The sequence below is a fragment of the Pteronotus mesoamericanus genome, unplaced genomic scaffold (assembly GCF_021234165.1).
Source record: "Pteronotus mesoamericanus isolate MK-2021 breed Mesoamerican mustached bat unplaced genomic scaffold, CSHL_Meso_final contig_56, whole genome shotgun sequence".
In the NCBI taxonomy this organism is placed as follows: Eukaryota; Metazoa; Chordata; class Mammalia; order Chiroptera; family Mormoopidae; genus Pteronotus; species Pteronotus mesoamericanus.
This window is the reverse complement of record NW_026555201.1, coordinates 21,485,486-21,494,363: the sequence shown is the minus strand read 5'-3', so window position 1 is coordinate 21,494,363 and position 8,878 is coordinate 21,485,486. Positions and strand designations below refer to the sequence as shown.

The window sequence follows — 8,878 nt, the reverse complement described above, 5'->3', positions numbered from 1 at the left end:
GTTAGGTGATGTAGGGGCGTCGAGAAGGGTCTGGAAGAATCTGGTTAGACGGGGGAGCGGGAGAGGGAGGGTCCGGGACAGCGTGGTGCCCCGGGGAGGGGCAGTCCCCGAAGTCCGAGGATCCCAGGAGTCGGGGGAGGAGGGCGAGGCAGTCACCCGGAGGAGTGAACCAAAACGAGAAGATTTCACAGAAGCGTCCGCAACAATACAGCCTCAACCAGCTTACCCGCCGGCGTCTGGACTAACTTCACCCCCACGCCCTCGGTTGGCGCTCCAGCTCCAACTACTCCCAGCCCCTCCCTTCGCGGCGAGGTGGGGCCAATGGCTTCGTCGCCCGCTCAGTACCCGCCTACACCGGCTCTCGAGCCTGGCTCCGCCGCGGGGCCTGAGGGGCAGGTGCCTTGGGCCAGGTAGTTCTCAGGTCGCTGGCTGCGGAGCCGGCGCCCGCACCCCAGTGCAGGCAGGCTGGCGGCCGGCAGGGCTTGGCTGCCGCTCAATGCCCAGCTCCCGAAGTAAACGCCGCTTGGCTGGGGGGCGGGGGCGGGGGCGGGGGGCATGACCAATGAGGAGAAGGCGGCCGAGAGTAGGGTGCAGCCGGTGCCCCTCGCAATGGAGGGAGTGGATAGCAGCCCCAAGCAGGAGGAAGGCGTGCTGAAGGTAAGGGCGGGGGCGCCAGGAGCAGGGGGCACTGGGGGCGGGGGGGCAGGCGCAGGGCCTGCTCGGGGCGGCGGAATCCGGAGCGCCCCTCGCAGCCGCCCTCCCGCCAGGCCTGGAAGCCCCTGGCCGAGGCACGGGGCGGGGACGGCCGCCTCTGCAGGCTTGGGGTCACTGGTTGAGTGCTCGTGCAGCCGGCGGTCGGTTACATCGCCTTCTTGAACCGGGCAGCGTAGTTTGGGGGAGTTGAAGGCGGCCGTAGGCTGGGAAGGGGGTAGCCTAGGTGCGCGGAACTAGACTTGACCGTTACTCCGGCCCCTTTGGAAGCTTGTGGCCTGGGCTCAGGCCCCCAGCTCTGCGCGCCAGCTGCGGCTTGCACGGTGCAGAGGGGGAGGAGGAGAAGGGGGAATAGGGAGGGTTGGGTAGCGGCGAGCGGCAGCCAGGGCGCTTGGGCAGCGTTCTCCCGGGGCCGGGCCTGCTGCGACCCCGCAGCTGCGGCCAAGCTGCCAGCGCCATCTCTGCCAGCGCAGCCAGAAAGGCCCTGGGCCGTCGTCCTCGGTGGTGGTGCGGGAGCTCGCCAACCCCTTGCAGTTAAATATTAGCTAGGACCAGAGCGGATCACTAGATTAATTTCCTGGCCCAGAGGCTTCAGTGCAACTTGGCCCCCGGGCTGGCATCGCGAAGGTCCTGGCACCCTCCGCCCTCTCATTAGTCCTTTTCTAAAGGCTGGGACTTAGCTAGGCAACCCGCACAGCCATGCTGTCGTCTCCCCTCCCGCAGCCCCGCGAAAAAGAGGGAACGATGCCTGCCTGGACCTGTGGTTCCTCCCACCTCGGATCGCCCCCGCTTCCTGATTTGAGACTCGGGGTGTGGGACCTAAAGGAGATGTTTTGTTTGGGAGCCTGCTTCTGTGCCGTGCGCTAGGCAAACTTCCAGCAGTCCCTATCTTCCCGAGAAATGCATATGACTTCCCCCGCCAAGATCTTGGAATCTCAAGCTGCTCTTCACATGGGCATGTGGCTTTCCCTTCTCTGTCCAGGGTCCTAGTGATTTCTACCGGGTTGTTATTCCAGGAAGAGTCATTTCCCCTTTTATCCTCCACTTCTTTCCCTTAACTTTTCTATTCCATAATCCCCTCTCTGTTCTATTCTGGAAACTTTCCTTTAGAGGGCAATGACACACTTAGCAGGTGGCCCATGGAGGGACCTTTTATAAATGCTAAGGCTCTGAAGCCGAGGCTTACAAATGCCTCAGAAATATTCTTAGCCCGGAAATAAAGGACCTAAACTAGCCTCCCAGGCGGGAATGCCCAAGTCCTGAGTTTAGGGCCTGATTGGGAGCCCCTGTGCTCGTCTACAATCATATATTCCCTCTTTTGGACTCTTCATTACTCATATTCCTCTCCTTACCTCCAAATGGGACTCTGCTCTGAGGGTCACTGGCATTTAGGAAGAATGAGAAAAATAGAGCGTAAATACTTCTTCCTTTGCTGCTGATAAATTTTACAGATTGACTCTTCCAACAACTCTAATAGAGATTGTCATCACTCCAAATAAGATCTAGAGAGTTTGAGTGACTTACCCAAGATCATACAGCAAAAAAACTTGAACTTGGGTCTTTTGTTTCCAGGTTTGATTTCTGTTGTTGTTGTTGTTTTGTTTTTTTTAAGAGAGACTGATGGGAGGTTACCACATCTTGTGCAGAGTCCCCCCACATCACCAGGGATAGAGAAAAATAAAGTAGATCGTTCCAAACACTCTCAGTCAGCCAGGGAAAGAGGGTGGCAATTCCCTCCAGTGGAAAATGCCCCGAGCCCCTCTCTCAAAGTGGCTTTGAGAATGATATGCGCAGGGGTATACTGCATACATACAAAGCTCATCAGTCAATGTCAAAAGGCTATATAGAAGGAACACAGAGATTTGCCTCAGGGTCTGGTAGACAGGGTGGCACCCATTGGACCCTGAAACCTGGGAAACTGATCATATTCTATGCTCGACCCCAAACACCAGTACTCATTAACTTGAGGTCATTCTTAGCAAAGTAAGTTTCATAGGATTTAGTGCATTCTTTTCCAGGCCTAATTGTCCCCGGGAACCACCCGATCCAGGTTAGGCCTGTACCTGCCTTCAGTATTGTTTCACTGACCCGGTCAGGCATCATGCAGAGCAGCCAAGAGATAAGGAGACTTCTTGCAGGTAGAATGAGGACTCCAGCCATGACAAAAGCTGAGGGGTGAGGCTTTTGCCCCTTCTCTGTGTCCCCCAAGTCCTTCTGATGGCCCCTGTGCAACTATGCCTGCCTTAGGTTGCCCCTGCCATCGAGGGGTCTTACCCATCATTGACTAACCAGCCATCCTCCAGGGCCAAGCAGGGTGATGTGAGGGAGGCAGGGGTTGCGCCCCTGCCAGGGGGACAGGTTTTGTCTCCTCAGTGGCTCATTTCCCCAAGGCCTCCTTGCTCAGCTCCAGCCTTGGGGCCCTCTCACCTGTCAGCGAGGCTACGGTCCCTGAAACCAGGCAAGATGGTTCCCAACAAGAGACCTATTTGTTGTGCCACTTATTGGTTGCTGCTTGTGTGTGTGCCCTGGCTGGAGATCGAACCTGAAACCTTGGTGTGTTGGGACAACACTTGGACCAACTGAGCTACATGGCCAGGGCTTGTCTCCAGTTTTTCAAACCAAGTCATGTCACACTTCAAGAAAGATGGGGAGGTTATTTGGCTTCTAGCCAAGCTTTGTATCAGAATCCTCTGAGGATTGGCCCCTCGGATCTACTTACAGGGAGGTAGGAGACTCCCACTATGTACCAGTCAGAGACGTACCAGGCATGCTGCTTTGTCCTTTCTCTGCCCCCCTTCCCTGGGTACTCACTTCCCCCTCCTCCCAGGTTATCAAGGGAGGGGGCACGGGCACAGAGAATCACGGGTCCGTGATTGGGGACCGAGTCTCCGTTTACTACACTGGCTGGTTGTTAGATGGCACCAAGTTTGATTCCAGCCTGGACCACAAAGACAGATTCTCCTTTGATCTGTGAAAAGGTAGGCAAAACCGAGGCTTGGTAGATAGGTTTCGAGGAGGATATAAGCTGTCAGAAGCAGAAACCATATTTTCAGAAGCTTAAGGAGGAATGGTTTATTATACAAACTGCTGATTTTTTTGTTCTTGTTGTTATTCCTTTTTCTCCCCCTGTCCTGTAACTATATTGATTTCTGTCCTTCTCTGATCACCTCTGAATACCTCACTTCCTCTTCAGAAGTGGACTGCCTTGTTTCTTGAACTTCTTTGTTCCAGAGTTGAGTGGTTTTGTTTATTTTATAAGAAGTCTGAGATGACAGCAATGATTGCAGCCATGTTTTTCTACCTTCCCAGTCCTATTTCTAAAGAATATTCAGCTTACCCTCAGGCATCATGCTCTGGGGCCACCAAGCCCAGAGTCAGTTCCCTGCCAAGGAGAAAGGACCTGTTTGCTTTCTGTACCTACAGGGCAGATCATCAAGGCTTGGGATGTTGCTGTAGCAACCCTGAAGGTGTGAGAAGTATGTCGCATCCCCTGCAAGCCAGAATATGCCTACAGATGGGCAGGCAGCCCCCAAAAATCCGTTCCAATGCCACACTTGTGTTTGAGGTAAGTGTCCAGCCAGAGAGCAAGGCCAGCCTTATCTCAGCTCAGGGCCTGGCTGCCCTCAAGTCCTTCCTGTTGCTTGGAGACAATGTAGCCGAAGCTAAGGGCCTGGTCTTAAAGGGCAAAGAGAATTAGAGAGGGCCGTTGGCTTTGCTGTGCATGCAGCTCCCTGCTGCCAGAACAGAGGCTATGATGGAAGTTTCCAGTGGGAAGAGGTGGCCATGAACCCTTCTTCAGACTCAAAGAAATAATGGGTTGAGGCATGTTTATCTCAAGAGCAGTGCCCAGAGGAGATAGGGTATAATTTTAACTAAAAGGAGTCAGGAGGTCAGCATCTGTATGCAGTTACAAATGACAGTGTAGAATATTGGCACCTAGAGTTAAGAGGAGGGGAGAGATACCTCCTCCTGTGGGTCAAGGAGGTGAGGGAAGTTTTCTCTGAGGAGGTGGAACTTGACACTAGTCAGTCTGAAAGTAGTTGAGCCCTAATCACCATGAATAACTTGGAGAATGTTCAGAAGACTACTGAAGGTGTTGGGTCATTTTTAGTGCCTTATGATTGGGCTTCTCAAGTAGCTGAGTTAGGATTGACTAGAACATGTCCTTATTGTGCAGGGCAGGTAGCAAACAGATTAACCTCCTGAGGTTAAGTGAAATCTGGGTGGCCTGCCCACCTCTACAAAATTGAGACTAGGGAAAATCCTGAGAACTTAGCAAAAGTACCACTCCGTCCACTCCTAGTGTGGCTGCCCTCATGGTCAGACCTCGCCTGGCAGCTATTAGGGCTCTTCTAATTGAGAGAGAAGTTGTATTTCACTGTTGACAAGTTAGTGCTGAAAGGAGTTGTCACCCTACGTCACCCTGCGTCTTGTCCCACAGGTAGAGTTGTTCGAGTTCAAGGGAGAGGGCATACAGAGGAAAAAGATAGGGGAATCACTCGGGGCAAAGGCTATGCTAGGCCCAAAGAGGGTCCTGTGGTGGAGGGTAAAACAGTAGGCGGGTTTTAATTCAGTTTCTGATACTTAGTCTCTGGGTGGCTTTGGGCAGGTTACTTTCTATCTCTGATCCTCTTTTCTTGTCTATAAAGTGAAGGATTGGAACATACCCTCTTATCATCCCTCCAAGTGTGAGAACACAAGGGCAGCTTGGGGACAAGACGTGACGAGATAATAGAGGGATGCTGATGGCATCCTTCTTCAGTCACCTCCCTGCTTGTGCACTTGTTGCCTTGCCTTTCTTGCTTGCCAGTTGCACTGGAAGGGTATTAGAGGGACCGGATTTTTAACCAACAGGAGTTCCACTCTGAGATCAGGGAGTGGGGGGAGTTTGGATCTGCCTAGTGGGCTGGAGAAAGCCATTCAGCACATGGAAAAAGGGGAACATTCCATTGTGTACCTCAAGCCCAGGAGTGGGCTTTGTAGAGCAGGTGGGTGAACCGAGGACAGAGATCTACCTGTCCACACTGAGTTAGATGACTGGCCATGTGTATCCTTTCCTCCGTGTGTGTTCACTACCCCCACGTCCTCATTAGTGTTCACTGTGCCTCTGGGCACACCAGACATAGGCCATTATGGTCCCTTTGCTGTATTTAGGAGCGTGGCCACAGTTGTCCACATCGCCTTGGATCAAAGCATGATCTTTTTGGTCATGGCTGCTACAGACTCTTTCCTTTACTGACAACGAGATTTTCGTGTTCCATTAATTCACTCACTCATTAGTGATGTTTATGGAAGCCCACTTACTCTGTGCCGTACATGGTGCTGACAGTTTCTAGTTATTCAGAGGCATTGTTCCTGCCACCTGTTGACTCATTTTTCAGTGAGATGACATTTCCATTAGTAATCATGCCAATGTATATAGAGGATGAGTTGTAATAAGGGTATGTAAGGTACTATGAGAAAAACTAGTTGTATTAGGAGGTCAGGGAAAATTTTGCCAAACAGGATGGGGAGGTACTTCCCAGGAAACAGGAAGACTTTCCAGTGCGGAGCAGGTTCACTACTGATGGGATGACTTAGAGGGTGTTTCTGCCCCCACAGCTATGCTTTTGGCAGCGTTGGGAAGGAAAAGTTCCATTTCCCACCAAATGCTGACCTGAAATATGAAATTCACCTCCCGAGTTTTGAGAAGGTGAGTTGGCTCAAGGTCCATCCTACCCTGAAGTTGGGTCCTACCCTGGAGCTGACTCTCTGGGGTAGCTGACAGCTGTGTTTCTCCCTTGGGGGTGCAGTAGTGACAGGCCAAGGAGTCTTGGGAGATGAATTCAGAGAAGCTGGAACAGAGCACCAGAGTGAAAGAGCGGGGCGCTGTGTACTTCAAGGTGAGCCAGCAGCCGTGGTCCTGAGGACACTCCCGGGGAGGGCTCCCCCGGGCCCACCTTTCCCACCGATGACTGAGGTCAGTCTCTGCCAGGGGGTGGACAGGTGGCACCTGCAGTCTTCACTTAGCGTAAGCTAGTGGTTCTTGCTGGGGAACATTGAGGGTGGGGGTTGGGCAGGGCTCTTCTTATGCCCAAGGGTCACTGATGACTGCAGGGTATGACAGCCTGGTGCCACTGAACCTGTGCTGTGTACCTGAGCCTCCCTCCTGTTCTAGAAAGGCAAGTACAAGCAAGCTTTACTCTAATACAAGAAGATTGTGTTCTGGCTGGAAGATGAGTCAAGTTTCTCTGATGAGGACGCACAGAAGGCCCGGGCCCTGCAGCTAGCTTCCCATCTCAACCTGGCCATGTGTCCTCTGAAACTGCAGGCCTTCTCAGCTGCCCTTGAGAGCTGTAGCAAGTGAGGCGCCCTAAAGAAGTATGGGAGCAGCATTCACAGGCAAGGTTGGGGGTGAGCTGCTGGCATATCTGAAACTTGCCCTCCATGACTAAGGTAGGACTAAGCAGGATGGACCATTGGGAGCTCAGGGATTTAAGGACCCAGAGGTAGGGGTGTGAGAAGCAAGTACCTTGGCTTCAGTGGTAGGAGGCAGCTGACCCAGAGGTAAAAGGAAACACTGGATGGGAAGAGCTACTTAAGTGTTTTCTTCACCCCGATTCTTAGCCTCTCCCTCTTAGATACCTGCTTCATTCTAAAGAGAATGCGAATGTCATCAGAGGGCGTTCTCTTCCATAGGAAGACTTGTCTTCCCTCTCTGCCTCTTGGACTGAATGAGGTTCCTTGGTCTTTCCCATTTAATGGCCCGGGACTCATTCTTTTAGGGGCAGAGACAGCCATCTGCCCTCCCCATCATCCTGCAGAGGGTACCTTGGAAACCCAGTCTTGGCCAAATAGGCTGCAGGAGCTGAGGTCTCACTGTTGATTCCTCCCTCATCATTAGGCCCTGGAGCTGGACAGCAACAAGGAGAAGGGCCTTTTCCACAGGGGAGAGGCCCACCTGGCAGTGCATGATGTTGACTCGGCACGGGCTGACTTCCAGAAGGTCCTGCAGCTCTACCCCAGCAACAAAGCCGCCAAGGCCCAGGTGACTGTCTGCCATCAGTGGATGCACAAGCAGCTTGCACGAAGGAAGGCTCTCTATGACTGCCCCAAGGTCAAACTGCAGCACCCCAGCTCACGTACCCCCACGTAATTCTGAAGGTTCCAGAGAACTACTTTGTGCCTGACCTGGGCCAAGTGCCCGAGATCGACATGCCATGTTACCCGCCCAACCTGCCTGGCATTGCTGATAACCGCATGTACAGTGCTGACGTGGGCCTGGTATTGTCCCCTCCGTCCCAGCCAGAGCCACCTGCCTTCCACAGAGAGGGGGCCAAGCCTTTCCAGCCAGGTGAGCAAGAGCCAGGAATGGGAGTTGGGCCACTTTCCTCCTCAGACACCTCACATTTCTCACACCTGTTTCAGACCTAGAAGATGGGGTGCTAACAGCACCCCCATGGCCACCTCCCCTGGCTCCAGCAGGGCTGGTTAGCGCTCCCCTGCTCCCACCACAGACTGTGGCCTCTGCAGGTCAAGATGCCCATGAGGGTAACAGCAGCTCATCTCCTTCAGGTAGGAGCATGGCAGGGCCCATAGGCATGTGTGTGGGGTAGGGCGCTCTCTTGGAGGGTGCCTCCAAATTTCTGGATCCCTGAGGATTTTTTGTAGTTTGGTTAAGTGGTTGTAAATTTTAGATCTTCAGAATAGTTCTAATTTTAAATCTTGTTCCATTGGGTTCATTAATAGTGGTTTTCAAACCGTATCTGTAGAGCTCTGGATTTTTTTCCTCCAGGGTGGAGGGAGCCTGGGCAGATGGGGCTGTGGGTCCTTCATTCTTACTTACACCAGTGAAAAAAAGAGGGGCTGCTAAAATCATTGAAAACTACAGCAACAGAATATCCATGTGTCGCTTAGATTGCAGAATACCAGTTTTAATGTATCTCTTGATCATCTCCACCATCCAGAAGTAGCACAAAAATTCCTTGTTCGATCACGTGAATATCATGTTTAGATATTCAGCATATGGGAAACTCTCGGGCCCCCCTCTGCAGGTGGCAGCTAAGCTGGGTGGGGATCAGAGAGGGACCTGGGTGCCTGGACACGTGACTCCCTGAGCTCGGGTGGGTGCAGCCAGCATCCAGGCTATACCAGAGGCCTGGCTTCACCAACTGGTTTCCTCTTCAGG

The 8,878-nt window shown here is 52.9% G+C and overlaps 1 pseudogene; it reads left to right on the top strand.

Annotated features, from left to right (window-relative positions):
- The first annotated feature begins 555 nt into the window (after positions 1 to 555).
- LOC129075706 (peptidyl-prolyl cis-trans isomerase FKBP4-like) lies at positions 556 to 8,182 on the top strand (annotated as a pseudogene).
- Positions 8,183 to 8,878: the final 696 nt, after the last annotated feature.